Source organism: Rhinolophus hipposideros, assembly GCF_964194185.1.
Source record: "Rhinolophus hipposideros genome assembly, chromosome: 22".
NCBI lineage: Eukaryota > Metazoa > Chordata > Mammalia > Chiroptera > Rhinolophidae > Rhinolophus > Rhinolophus hipposideros.
The window spans coordinates 29211944-29226317 of NC_138068.1; the positions used below are offsets into that span (position 1 = coordinate 29211944).

A 14374-nucleotide genomic window follows, 5' to 3' on the forward strand; every position below is an offset into this window, starting at 1 on the left:
CATTCTACAGGGATTCCTCTAGTGAGCATCTGTTGTTACACATTTCCCATTTTTTTTCTGGAATAAAAATGGCCTTCTTTTATCTTTGATAGTGAAAGTTGGATTCACCGGGTTTTAGTTCCTGGTTGACATTTGTTCCTCCTTGGCACATTAACCAAAGTATCCCACAGTCTGGTACCCACTGTTGCTATTGACAAATCACTTGACAGGCTAATTGTTATTTTTTGGAAGTGCTCTTTCCCACTGTCTGCTTTTAATATTTTCAGGTTGTCTTTGGTCTTCTGAAATGTCACTATACTGTCTCCGGGTGTGGGTTTCTTTTTAAGTATCCCATTCAGGATTTGTTCAACTTCCTAAATTTGACAACTGAATGTATCAATTCTCAAACATTTACAGCTATCATTTCTTAATTACCTCTCTCTCCTTCCATTTCTCTTGGCTCTTGGGTATATACCTAGGAGTGGAATTCCTTGGTCACAGGGTAACTCTATGTTTATACTTTAAGGAAGCTCCAGAATGTTTTCCGAAAGAGTTGAACCATTTTACATCCATACCATGAGTATATCATAATTCCCATTTCTCCACATCCTCACCCACACTTGTCATAGTTGTGTTTGTTTGTAGCTTTTCTAGTGGATGTAAAGAATCCTACTGAATATAAATGGAATCATATTGTATATATTTTTATGAAATTTGATTATTTTGGTTTTTATTTGCCTTTACATAATCCTAGTGATGTTGAGTATCTTTACATATACTTATCGGACATGTGTATATCTCCTTTGAAGAAATGTTTATTTAGATGTTATACTAAAAATGGTTCTATGGCTGAATAAGTCTGGAGAACCTCAGACTGAATAAAGGGAAGCCGGTGCCATAACTAAAGGGCTCCTTGATCCTTTAATATGTAAATGAACATTGTAAGTGTTCAGGAAGGTATCTGACATGAATATGAACCCCTTTTTCATTCCACTGGAAATTTCCTTTTCAGAGTTCTGTTCTACAGAACACACTCGGGGAAGCATTGCTTTAATGCGTTAATTTCCCTAAAGAAAAGAGTATTTCCATAAAGACCTATGATTATGAACAATAGGACAGGAATGAAGAGTGGATAGAGAAGGAGCAATTGATAAATTGCCTGTTACCAAGGAGCCTGACATTTTACCAAAGGAAAATTAATATTAATTAAATAGAAAGAGAAAAAAAAAAACTTCGGAAGATTTGAGACAGACAGTTTGATTCCTCTCAGCTAGCTGGTATGTTTATTTTTCACTAGAGTTCACAATGGACCCCCTGCTAGGTGAATTGGATTTTGTAGACTTGCTTTGTTATGTATTTCAAAGAGCTCTAAATTTAACACATGCTGTTCTTTCAAGGTGCAATCTTTGAACAGCCCTCCATTTATGGGCTGTGTTCTAGCTGGATAAGCTTCTCTATCTCTATTAAATTAGAATAACAACTTCCTAAATGCAGCAATTTAATTCTGGGAACCTTCTCATTTATGCAGTATTTTGGTGAATCTGATGTTTTCTCATAAATTTGTAGACAATGGAGGTATTTCTGGGAATTGAGAGTTTAGTAGTTCCTGGCTCTCTTTCTGCCCTCTCCAGAAACACAAAAAATAACCTTTGTCAGCTTCCATTGCTTCAAGGTGGTTATATAAAATATTTTAAACCTATTTTATATTCATAACAAACACAAAAATGATCATTTAAAAATTTTCCCGAAGAATACTAGCAATGTATGCATTAATAAATTTAGCTTAGTTTTTTATTTATTTATTTTTTTAGCTAAGTAGTTGAACTTTTGTTTCAAGGAAAATTAAAAATAGATTATTTGATTGTATAAATATTATTGTTTTCAAACCATCCACTACGTATAATTCAAAAGAATGGTTCTTTTATCATTGCTATTTTATTTCATTTTACTTATTTTATTGTATGTATGTTATTATCACTATTTTACCCATTATACCAGTGACAGGGTTCTGGTGGTTACATAATTTAATTGTTAAGTAGAAGGCAGATGATGATACATAAATCAAACCCTGATATAATAGTTGAAACCATCTCAACCTGCTAAACTGATTGGTTAAACTTAGCCTGTCCCCAGATATACCGTAGTTGTAGAGAATGACTGTCTTTGGAATAGAAAAGTTCTCTTCATCTTTGAGATCTTATAGTGATCACTCAAGTATTTTGCAGAATTAAAGAATAATGGGTCAAAATGCGAGATTATAAAGACAAGAAATGTAAAGAGAGGAATGGAGGAAGGCATGGTCCTCTCTGCTGCTGGATGTCATCAAAGATAAATGCCTAAATCTCAGTAGATTAACACTACAGTGGTACCTCGGTTTTCGAACGTAATCTGTTCCAGAAGACCATTTGAGTTCTGAAACATTCGAAAATCGAGGCATGGTTTCCCATAGAAAGTAATGCAAAGTGGATTAATCTGTTCCAGACCTTTAAAATCAACCCCTAAAACAGCAATTTAGCATTAATTTTACTATTTAATGATACCATAGATCCATAAAATGATAGGCAATGAAAACAATAAACACAATAGACTGTACTGTAAAAGCAATAATAAATAAACACAATGTAAAAACAGCACTGTACATGATAAAAAGAAAAATGTTACTTTTTCTTACCTGCAGTGATGATAGTCATGTTTTGGATGGTGGGTTCCCTTCAGTAATCACAATAGGTGACTGTTGTTCAGGTGTTTTGTGGTCCTCTTCCATAATCATTGTAGGTGACTCCTCTCCTGCCATTCCTTCCCTTGATTTTTTTACACCACTGACACCTGGTTTAGACTCACTGGATCTTTTCCTCACTAAAAGTTTTTCAATTGCCATTTGCTTTTTTCAATGTTTTAAAATTTGTTTAAAGAGAGACATAGCATTATCATTGAAAGTGTTAATGGCATGACTTACAGCAGCTTTATCAGGGTGATATGTTTCAACAAAAATTTGCACTTCAACCCCTTCTGCACACATTTCTTTGATCAGTGCAGTAGAAACACTTTGTCTTCCCTCCTCCTCTGAAGACAATTCCTCAACTGCCGCCTGTTGCTGCTCCGTCAGAATGTGCTGAAGTTCTTCTGTGGTGAGTTCAGCCTGGTCGTCCTCACTAATTCCTCCACATCATCACTACTCACTTCCAAGCCCATGGACTTTCCCAGAGACACAATATCCTCAACAACAGGAGCGTTCTCTTCAACATCCTCAAATACACGTTCAGGGACAGCGTCTGGCCACAGTTTCTTCCATGCTGACTTCATTGTTCTGTGAGACACATCCCCCCATGCTTTGTCTATGAGACGTAAGCAATGTAGGATATTGAAATGATTCTTCCAGAACTCTCTGAGGGTTAGCTCTGTGACTGAGGTCACCTCACAGCACCTTTGCAACTGTGCTTTGATGTTAAGCTTCTTAAAATTAGATATGGCCTGCTGGTCCGTGGGCTGGATGAGAGGAGTCGTGTTGGGGGGCAAAAACTTTACGTTGATAAAACTGAACTCTTCCATCAACTCGTCCCCCAAGCCTGGGGATGAGCATTATCCATAAGAAGCAGGCACTTCATTGGAAGATTTTTGTCTTGGAAGTATTTTTTTACACTTGGCCCGAACACCTCGTGAACCCACTCATTAAAAAACTGCCTAGTTACCCAAGCTTTGCTGTTTGCCCTCCACATCACATGCAATTTACTTTTTATGACATTGTTTTTCTTAAATACCCTGGAGTTTTCAGAATGGTAGACTAGCAAAGGCTTCAACTCAAAATCCCACTTGTAGTCCCACAAAATAAAAGGGTTAGGCTGTCTTTCATGGGCTTGTGTCCTGGCAATGATTTCTCCTCCTTTGTTAGGTAGGTCCTTTTTGGCATTTTCTTCCAAAAGAGGCCTGTCTCATCACAGTTGAAAACTTGTTGGGGGAGGAAACCCTCTGCCTCTACATAATCTTAAATTTCAAAACAAATTGGTCAGCGTCTTCTTTGTTCGCAATGGCAGCTTCACCACGTCTCACCACATCGTGTATGCCACTTCTCCTCTTAAACTTTTCAAAATCACCTTCTACTTGCCTTGAAAATATCACTCTCAGCACTTGTTCCAGGGGTGTTTTTGATGAGGTCAGCATGCAAATGTAAAGCTTTTTCACAAATTATGCTCTCAGAAATGCTGTCACCGGCCAACTGTTTTTCATTTATCCATATGAAAAGCAATTTTTCTACTTCTTCAGTTGTCTGTGTTCTTTGTCTTGTAAGTGTTTTAACACCTCTACAACATTGGCTCCTTTAATGGCTTCTTTATTTTTCAAGATGGTACAAATTGTAGATTTGGCAATACCCAAATTGTGTTGCCAGATCACATACACGGACACCACTTTCATGTTTGGAAATAATTTCCTTCTTCACCTCTGTTATTGTTCTGTTAATGATTCTTTTGGCTTTGCAGCTTTTATCCATTTCTCACAGTAAGCGGTGATTGGCAGAGAGCTCCTGAGATGACATGAACACAGACTGATTGCACACAGTCACAAAAACAAATTGGTTGCAAGAGAGCTCCTGAGATGAGCACAGATTGACTGCACACAGTCACCAAATGAGCCCAAATATCACCTCCGTGTTGCCAGGGTGCTCAGGACTCAACAGCCAACAGCTAGGCCTCAGGATCTTGCACTCAGGGCATGTTTGACTTCCGAGGTGTGTTCCAAAACCGAAGCATTTACTTCTGGGTTTATGGCGTTCGTAAACTGAAATGTTCGTCAATGGAGATGTTCGAAAACCGAAAACCGAGGTATGACTGTATCTCGAAGATTGTTTTGTTGTTGAGAAAAAGCTTCTTATGGAAACTACTCCCCTTCAATACATGGTTCAAGGACCCAGAATCTTTCAGTGTTGTAGACGCATCATCTTCAATTGGGGACTTCCAATTTATCCCACTAGGCTACTCAAGCCAGGAGGGGAAAGAACAAAGAGCATGGAGAATCACCAGTAGAAGGTTTTTGTGATCATACACTTTAGCTCTTATTCCACATGCTAGAAGTCAGTCACCTGACTACATCTTTCCACGGGGACATGTCGTCCAACCATATACCTAAAAGAGGAAATGCATGGTTCTGAACAGTCAACTCTCTGCCCCATCCATTTTTTGTTTCTGATGGTAGAATTAATCTGAGTAATGAAATGGAATTAGTTATCTCTGAAGAAAACACAATTACACGTGCACATTGATTATACATTTAAATCCCAATCTAACAATTAATATGTCAACATTTTAAGTAATTTAATAAGTTTTCTTCACATTAGTTCAAAGTTGTTTTTGGCATTCCTTGAAGGCATTTTTTATTGAGCAAAAGATCTGTTCTCAATTTTCAAAAGAAATAGCCAGCTCATATTTGTATCTCCTGAATCTCCTTGTGATGTCAAACTGAGTAGCTAAGCATCACACATATCTGGAAGATGGATTTTGACAGCCTGGCCTTGTTAGTTATCATTTCAACAGGTTTCATTAGCATGAAGATGGGGCTGCCTGCCATAGCTTTACTATGCTAATGGGAAGTAAATATTCATCCAAATGCCTGGCCTCCTTTTGGAAATAGAAAATGACATCATGTAATTGGTTTTGTCTGAATTGGTCAGTGGGTGAAAATGTGATTCAGATGAGTTAAGGCATGATGTCATTATTCCCAAAGCAGATTCTTGAGGAAGCTGGGCATTCAGTGGCCTGATTCTTGGAGCTAGCAGCAGTACAAAAATCTAGTGTAGAACTTTAATCTCGTTTGTACGATGTAGTGACTTTCTCCTCAGATGGACATATGGCAGGTTACTTTTTAAAACAGGACATGATCATGTGTTTCAGAACACCACTGATGCCTCTGAGAGAACTTGTTGAATTAAGGAATTGTCTGCTATGGTCTCGACTCCCATTGGTCTCTCACCTGAGTATGTAGTGTAGACTAGGCAGGAATAGCATTATGGCCTTCAGTTCATTCCCAATCCTGAGTGGCAAAGAGCTGCAGGGCTTGGAGATGGTTTTTATTTATTTAGCAAATACTGACCACCTGCTATGTGCCTGATAATGATCTATGTACTGGAGATACAGTCAGGAATAAAATAAAATAATTCTTATAGATAGTAAGCGACTAAAATTCAATCTAGTGCCAGGTAGAGCTCAAGAGGCATGAAGAAAGACAGAGCAGGGCGAAATGCTAGAGAGGGATGGGGCCATGCATGTCATGGTCTGAGAATGTGATATTTGAGCAGAGACCTGAAGGAAATGAGGAAGAAAATCATATGGAAATCTTGGGGGAGAAGATTACAGGTGTAAAGAACAGCAGGTGCAAACGCCATGGGTTATGAGTGTGCTTGACAAGTTTAAAGATCAACAAAATGAGTGAGAGGGAGAGTGGTAAGGAATATGGTCAGGATGTGACGGGTGGGAGCAAAACCTACATGGCACAGCTGTGGACTATCGTAAAGGATTGTCTATAGGACCATAAAGCCACCTTATTGGAGGCTTCTCTTCCATTGTCGAGTATCAGGACGGATGACACTCTGCAGTCTTTGCGCTCTGCATTTGGGCTGCACTGCTATTGGCCATTTCTGAGCCTTGGATGATGGGTGAAGGTTGGGAGGTCCGAGATTCAGGCAATGCAGAGGTGTATTGTTCATAAAGAATTTTGCAACAGTTATAAGTGTGACCCAAGTTGGTCTACCTTTTATTATCATAATACTTAAACAATTTCAGTGATAAAATACTCTTCGCGACAGGGCCAGACCACCTTCATCTCCCTGCATCCCTTGCGTACAATACTGCTTTCCCTGAAGTTTGCCAGGCAAAATCAAACATTGACTAAAACAAAACCTCCAGATATCCAGTTATAACATATAGTTCTTTAAAAAAAGACTGTGTGTGTGTGTATCTGTATACACACATACGCATGCATAAATATTTAGCAAGGATATTTCACTGAGTGTATTTTAAATGAAATGATATATTTGGATTCAAAAGATCTTATGTGGAAAATGTTAAATTACTAAAAGAAATTAATATTACTCCATACCTTTGATGTCCTGGGAAGGTTTTCAAAATTTGATTCATTTGTTCAAAAACCATTTTGTGGAGCTTACTCTGTGCTACTGAAGATATAATGAAGAACAAAAGGTATGCACAAAACCGCCAAGTGTGATGATTATTCCAATTTTATACGCACGAAAACTGAGGCGTGGAGGAATTCAGCTAGTTCTCATAGCCACCCAGTTGGTAACAAAAAGCTGAAACTCAAATGCAATTTTTTCAATGTCTTGTCTCTTGTTTGAAAACAAAGTTTAGATACTTGCACAATTTTTAATGTTTTGAAATAATTGGCATAGTGACGTATTTCTATCCATATGGACTATGAGGATGGGTGTATAGCATCTAAGAAGACATAATTAATATCAAATTAAGGAGCAATGTTGGTATGTAGTATATAAAAACAATAGGATAATCCAATGCAAGCTAGAGTCTGGTAACATGGAATCAATTAATACTGAGATAACTGGGGAAGAATATAGGATCTTTTATTTAAGAGCAAGTTTATATATACCTTATATGAACATATATATATATTTTTATATTAATATTAATAATTCTGTGACTTGCAACCAGGCACATGGCTGCTTCTCCACACCTCTACAGGGACAATATCTAACACAAGGTCATTATACCATTGCTTCTCAAATTTTAAGATGTGTATGAATCTCTTAAGGATCTTGTTAAACTGAAGATTCTGATAGATAGGTCCGGGTTGGGCCTGAGAGTCTGCATTTCTAACAAGTTCCCAGATGATGCAGGCGCTGCTGGTCAGTGGGCTACACTTTGAGTTTAAGGCTGTTAAATAGTTGTTTCTGGCACCAAAGAGCTGTATCTTGGGCCCCATCCCTTCTATTGGTTACCACCCCTTCTATTGGTTACTTTTGCATCAATGTTTGCACTACCTTCCAGTAGTGCAGCTTAAAGGATTTGAAGAAAGTATAGAGTGATAGTGGAAGGGATAAAAGGGAAGAAATGAAAGTGTTACAGTGGATTCTGTACCTCATTCCTAAAGAACCCACAAACCAGTCATTCACTCTGTGTTCAAGTGTATAAACTCGATTCAGCACAGTTCTTCTGAAGACACGTGCCCTCACACAGCAAAGCTGTCGATCACCTTGAGGAATTTGGTGTAACCTCAATTTTACCTTGCTTAAATAAAACAGAAAGAATCCAATAGTACATTCCCTCATATTACTCATTCTGGCTGGATGCTAACATTAATTTTCTTAAGTGCTTTGGCCACTATATTAAAATAAGCCCTTGTAGGAAGTGGTTCAGTGTGAATCTTTGGAAAACATGCAAGGTAATTTCTTCATTAGAGCATGATTCTGAAAGTTTAATGAGCCTACAAATCACCTTAAAATCTTATTAAAAATATAAATTTTGATTCAGTGGGTTGTGGGAGGTGGAGTGAAATTTTGCAATTCTAAAAAGCTCATAGGTGAGCTCGATAAAGCAGATCCTGGACCACTCTGTGAGGCCTTACTTAGAATGTTTGATCTTACCTTGAATTAAGATGGCGTGTGTGTGTGTGTGTGTGTGTGTGTGTGTGTGTGTGTGTAATTCAAAGCGGTGAAGAAGTTATGTATCTATAAGTAGCTTGAAATGATAGAAAGAAGGCCTTTGAATCATTACACAGGCCGGTGATCAAAGGTTCCACAATCACATTATTATCTCTCTATGAAGGGTTATTCAAGCATTAGCTATATAAAAAGTATTTTTGTCAGTAAGATGACAGTCTATTCCTGCTTTTTTGAAATCAGGTTCTGTTTTAGCTCATTCAGCAGGTTTTAAGAGCATCGATGTTCAGGGCCCACCCCAGACTGACTAAATCACTATGTTTAGTCATGGCTAATGAGTAATGAGTAACCTGTAGACCAGCCACATCACCCAGCTTATTCAACATATAAACTCTTAGGCCCCATCCAGATCAACTGAATCAGAATCTACATTTCAAAATGTAGATACCCAAGCAATTCCAATGTTTAATTGCAAGAAACACTGCCAAGTGGTAGACAAGCCTGAATAGTTGTCACAACCATGTCATTGTAAGGCATTAAAAGCCTCCTTTCCTGTCTAGTAGTTTGGGCCTTTGCCTGATATTAGGACCAAAAGAAGACAGACAGACATAATGGACCCTTCGAAAGCCTGGTACATTGACTAAACCTGAGGCATCTTGCATGGTATAAAATAACTGGGCGAAAACACAGAAAATATATACAGTTCCACGTAATTAGTGCTTTAGATCAGTAGTTCCATCTGTCTTTGGCTTCTCTTTATCATGGTTTTTCCCTCAACTTTTTTCCAGAAAAATCTCATCACTTGCTTCCAGGGTAAAATCTGTTGAGTAAAAGCTTAGCGGAAAGAAACTGAATTGATACCTTAAGTCTGAAAATGCTTGACCACAGAGACAGCTGTGCTCATATTCTTGCTACTTTGCAGTGATGCATTCCTTATCACTGGGTTAAAACTCAAGCAAAGGAATGAGCAATCATGCATTTATTGAGAAACTACTTTGTTCCTGCCATCTTGCTACAGATGACAGTCACAAATGGAAAGGGTTAGTTGCTTGAAACTTGCTGAAGATACATGTGTTTAACTCACAAATATTCCCAAATACTGTGTTATTAAGTTCTGAAGTAGTGGGAAAAAAAACATGAAGCACAAGCTTAACACTGGGGCATAAATAGCAAAAAAAGGTGAAATAAGAGAAAGAAGAGAAATGTCAGTTTGAGATGAGGCTTCACAGAGCCAATGGAACTTCAGTTGAGTAGATATAAGATGTGGGACATTCCATTTAGAAGCAATAGCTTGAACAAAGGCAAAAGAGTAATAATAATAATAATAATAATAATAATAATAATAATAATAGACGACGCAAAGACAACAGGAAACAAATAATATAAAAGCTTGCTCTTAAATGTGCTATGCTACTTTATGGTTTACATTTTTAATTTGGGTCCTAAAATTTTACATATGTTGGGGAATTTGTAGCAATTTTTCTAATTCTTATTAAGGAAGGTAGTTAGTTCTAAAATAAACATTTTAAATAGTTACAATTTTCATTAGTTTTTTTCCTCAAGGGTATAGATAATAGTGTTTCCTGGTAATTTGTGCAAACTTTAAAATGTAAAGCATAAAGGTTTTATGAAATATTAATTCTGAAAAAAAAGCTTTTCTACTAGTAATGATCTAAGAATTACAAAGTGTTTATTGGAACTGGTTCTTTCCATAAATTAAAAATGCTTAAAATTGTTTTGTACTGATGTTTCATGATCTTAATTCTATTGTACTTGTAAAATGTTCACATGTGGTTTATAGAGCTAATTTTGCAGTCTGGCAGTTATGTCTGATTCTTTAAATAAATTCCATTTGGAATTTTTGTTGTCATTACTTTTCAATGTGGGAAATGGGATTTATAATTCCAATCTAGATAAGTATTTTCTATTTGGGGGCAATAATATTAATGTGTTAATAAGAAGTGCCTGCATTCAAAATAGTACAGAATGATATGCACAAAAAATTCACATATTTATTTAATATCTTTACTTTTTGCTTTTTATTATCAACTCTACTTGTTTATTTTACCTTGTCAGCTCTAGAATGCTAATTAATAACAAATTGCATCATTATACACTAGATGTAGGCCATCAAATTTTACATTTGTATGTGAACATTGTTTATTCACAGTATATTAGTTTGGTGCAAAAGTAATTGCTGCTTAAAAGGTTAAAAATAATTGCAAAAACTGCAGTTACTTTTGCACCAATCTAATAGATAAATGCAGTATATTCTCAACTACAAGATAATGTTGAAACATATCATATTTCAAAAGATACAATATTTCTAAAACTCACCAAGCACTTGTAAAACACCAATCTAATAAGTTGTAAAACACCAACTTCCATGATGTAATTTCCATGCCATATGAACTTTGATATTATAAAATCCACGGCTGTTGACTGACACTGGAAAGCTGCAGGAGGATTAGTCGTGTGCTGTATCTCTGCTTCCATTAATAGAAAACATTATCGAATATGCAAATCTTACTTCTTTAATCATGCCCATGTATGATTCACTTTCATATTCCTGGCCTCTATATAACTAGTGGTACATATTCACAATTCTTTTTTTGCTCTCACCTTTGCTATGGTTGAAAATGGCCCGAGTAAACAATAGTAGAACCAACAACAGTATAGATCCTACAGACACACCAGTCTACTCGTATAGCCATAAAGCGCATTCCATGCTTGCATGTCTTAGTTCTGGAATTTCTGGGTGCAGACTGAACTCTGGCGTATGATGGTAGTGGTGAAATGTCTAGACATGGATTTCTGAGTAGTAGGACATTAGCCAAGAAATAGAGGAGGAATTGGCGAGGCCAGCAACCTTTCCCATCTCTGAAGTCTCCAGGTCGTAGTTCAAAATACTTCAGAGATACAAAGATGCAGCATTATGACATGGCTTCCCAGGCCAGCAGGGTCAAGTGTTACCGTAAGATTTTATAAGCTTAACTTGGGGCTTGAGTAGATATCAAGCAAGCGTCTCTGTCCCAGGGAGGGCAGAGGGTAAAATCAAGGATGTGATTAAGCTTATATCCAGCAGGACAAAATGAACAGGAAAACGCCAACATGAGTTAGTTTGGTGATTGGTAGCTCAAGGAATGAAAAAGGGATAGAAAACAAACTTGAAGCATTGGGAAAACAAAACGTAAGTCCTAATACTGGGTGTTAGGAGGGTAGGGGGAGGTGTTGTTCCAAAGGAGATCACTGAGAAAGGGATATTTGTCCTTGAATAGGTGCACTGGGATCTGACTGTAAGTTTTAGGTTATTTGGTGTGGACAGGGTACAGCTTTTATGTGTCACAAAGGGAGAGGGTTCCATACAAGGTCAGACAGTTACATTCACGAACTCATCCTAGCAAAAGTGCTACAAACCTCATTGCTGAATATCACTACAGTCGCCTTAGAAGTACTCTCCTTGGGAAGCTATGCACCCATGCCAGCACCTAATCCACCCTTCAAAGCAATTTTGGAACTCTATTTCTAGAATGGTCATCAGAACTGTCGTCCTGAATGTCATCAAAATGACTTCCTTTCAATATTTCCTTTATCTTCAGATAAAGAAAGAAGTCATTAGGGGCCATATCAGGTGAGTAGGGAGCGTGTTCCAATGCAGTTATTTATTCACTGGCTAAAAACTCCCTCACAGACAGTGCCATGTGAGCTGGTGCACTGTCGTGATGCAAGAGCCATGAATTGTTGGTGAAAAGTTCATGTCGTTTAGCATTTTCACATGATCTTTTCAGCACTTCCAAATAGTAAACTTCGTTAAACGTTTGTCCAGTTGGTACAAATTCAGAATGAATAATCCCTCTGATATCAGAAAAGGTTAGCAACATCACTGTAACAAGTTCACAAACTTACCTGTCAGACCGTGTGTCTACTGATAACTGCCATAGAAGGGTGGGTTTTTTATTAAATTCTCCAAATTCTAACCAAGCAACCCCAGGGAATCTGACAGTGCCTAGACTGAAGGAATCTTCTGAAAACTAGAGGAGTGCACAGTTTGAGAAACAAGATAAAGACTGAGGTGAGCATTGTAGTTGGCTTTAACAAAAGTAAAATAGGAGACTCATAAAACTAGTTCTGTTTTGGAAACTGAAAATAAAATTTAGTATTGCATGTAGACAAAGTTTAAATGCCTTTGTTATTTTGAAATGTAAATCATAGTTAACCTTTAGAAATAAGTTTTTGTACTATGTTATCATCAGGCAGACAAGAAAAATGTTCACAGAGTACTTTCAAAGTGTCTTGAGGTGTTTTCTGATATAATTGCTAACAAGTTCAATAATGCTAATTTGAAAATACTAATTACTTTGAATTTTTGGATGACTTCTGTTACACATATTAATTTTTAAATTATTGTTTTCTCTAAGAATACTAACACTCAATATTCATTTTATCTTTTCCTTGTAGATGGTTATTGTGTGCTATTTGTCCTATAATTATAAGGTAGGGTATGAGGAACTCGGTTGCTACCAGCTGGTGGTTGTATTTAGTTTTACCAAACTGAATGCTTAATAAACATTTCATACGTGTTCTTCCTTGGCTGTACATTTAATTTAGTTTGTTTTAGTTTATTTTCTCAAAACTAGTCATAGACTAGCTTATATAGTAGTCCTTACTTAACATTTTGGAGGGGACTGTTTTTATACCCTAGTTGTTTTTCCCCTACTAGATTGTGTGTACCTTCTCTATCCCTCACCTTGATAATATCACATTAAAAGTCATATAGTAGGAACTACACAAATAAATAATTTGAATTGGTTCTTTTCATCTGAAATTCGCAGATAATGAAAGCAACTGTAAGTCAGTGCTTTTGTGAATAATGACTTCTTTGTTTTTTACCAAGTTGGAGGTGGTGTCTACTTAAATATCCCTCTCTTACAAAGGAGGAAGAATTAAATATCAGGAAAACTTTCAGGCTTAAAATAAAATAAATAAAATGAATAAATTTAATAGTGATGTGAATCGTCATGAACGTTCATGGCTTAAAGAATTATTTTAGTATGTCATCTCCTCATAGTTTAATAAAATCTGTGGCTTTTCTACAGTTCAATTTATTTTTTGCTTGAAGGAAATTATTTTAAAACGGTTATTCCAGAAGCTCAGGATGAAATGTGTGTCTTCTGTTGAGCTTCACAAAGTGGCATACCTTTTAACATATAGCAGTAAATAAAAAGGATATTTCTCAAAATAATATATTTGTATAACATCCTATTATACAGTCCATATTGAAAGTAATAAGAGCAATATTTTCAAAGTTATTTAACTATCCAGTCAACTCTATACAGTCTCCATTATAGGAAAATATGTTTCTTTTTGAAAATGCAGCTTGCGCTTCTCATTTTCACTCAGAAAAATAAAAAGCAATTTAATTACAAAGGACTCAATTTTATATATTGGAAAAATATATATAAATGCAGACTGCTTGCCAAGTAGGGCTGTGTATAATAAAGTGAGTTTTGAAAACTTATGCTTAGAACATAATCAGAAAGTCACGGAGTGTGAGGCTGTTACTAATGAAAGAAATGTTTGGCAGATGTAAACTGGGCAGGCAGTCCTGCTTTCTTTTTCACCTCTTTTTCTAAAGGTCCTTTACTGAACTGAGGGCAGTTATTTGGGCATGGGGAAATGATGGTGAGAAAAAATGTGGGAGAAATTTTCTCTCCATTATCTGAAACCTTTAACATCGCTCTATTCACCTATAGAAACAATGAGAAATAAGACAGG

At 36.6% G+C, this 14374-nt stretch overlaps 1 protein-coding gene across 5 annotated transcripts in view; it reads left to right on the forward strand.

Annotated features, from left to right (window-relative positions):
* The window catches only part of PLCB1 (phospholipase C beta 1), a 675558-nt gene that overhangs the window by 296097 nt on the left and 365087 nt on the right, over positions 1 to 14374 (forward strand). The gene's annotated exons all lie outside the window — the stretch shown is intronic.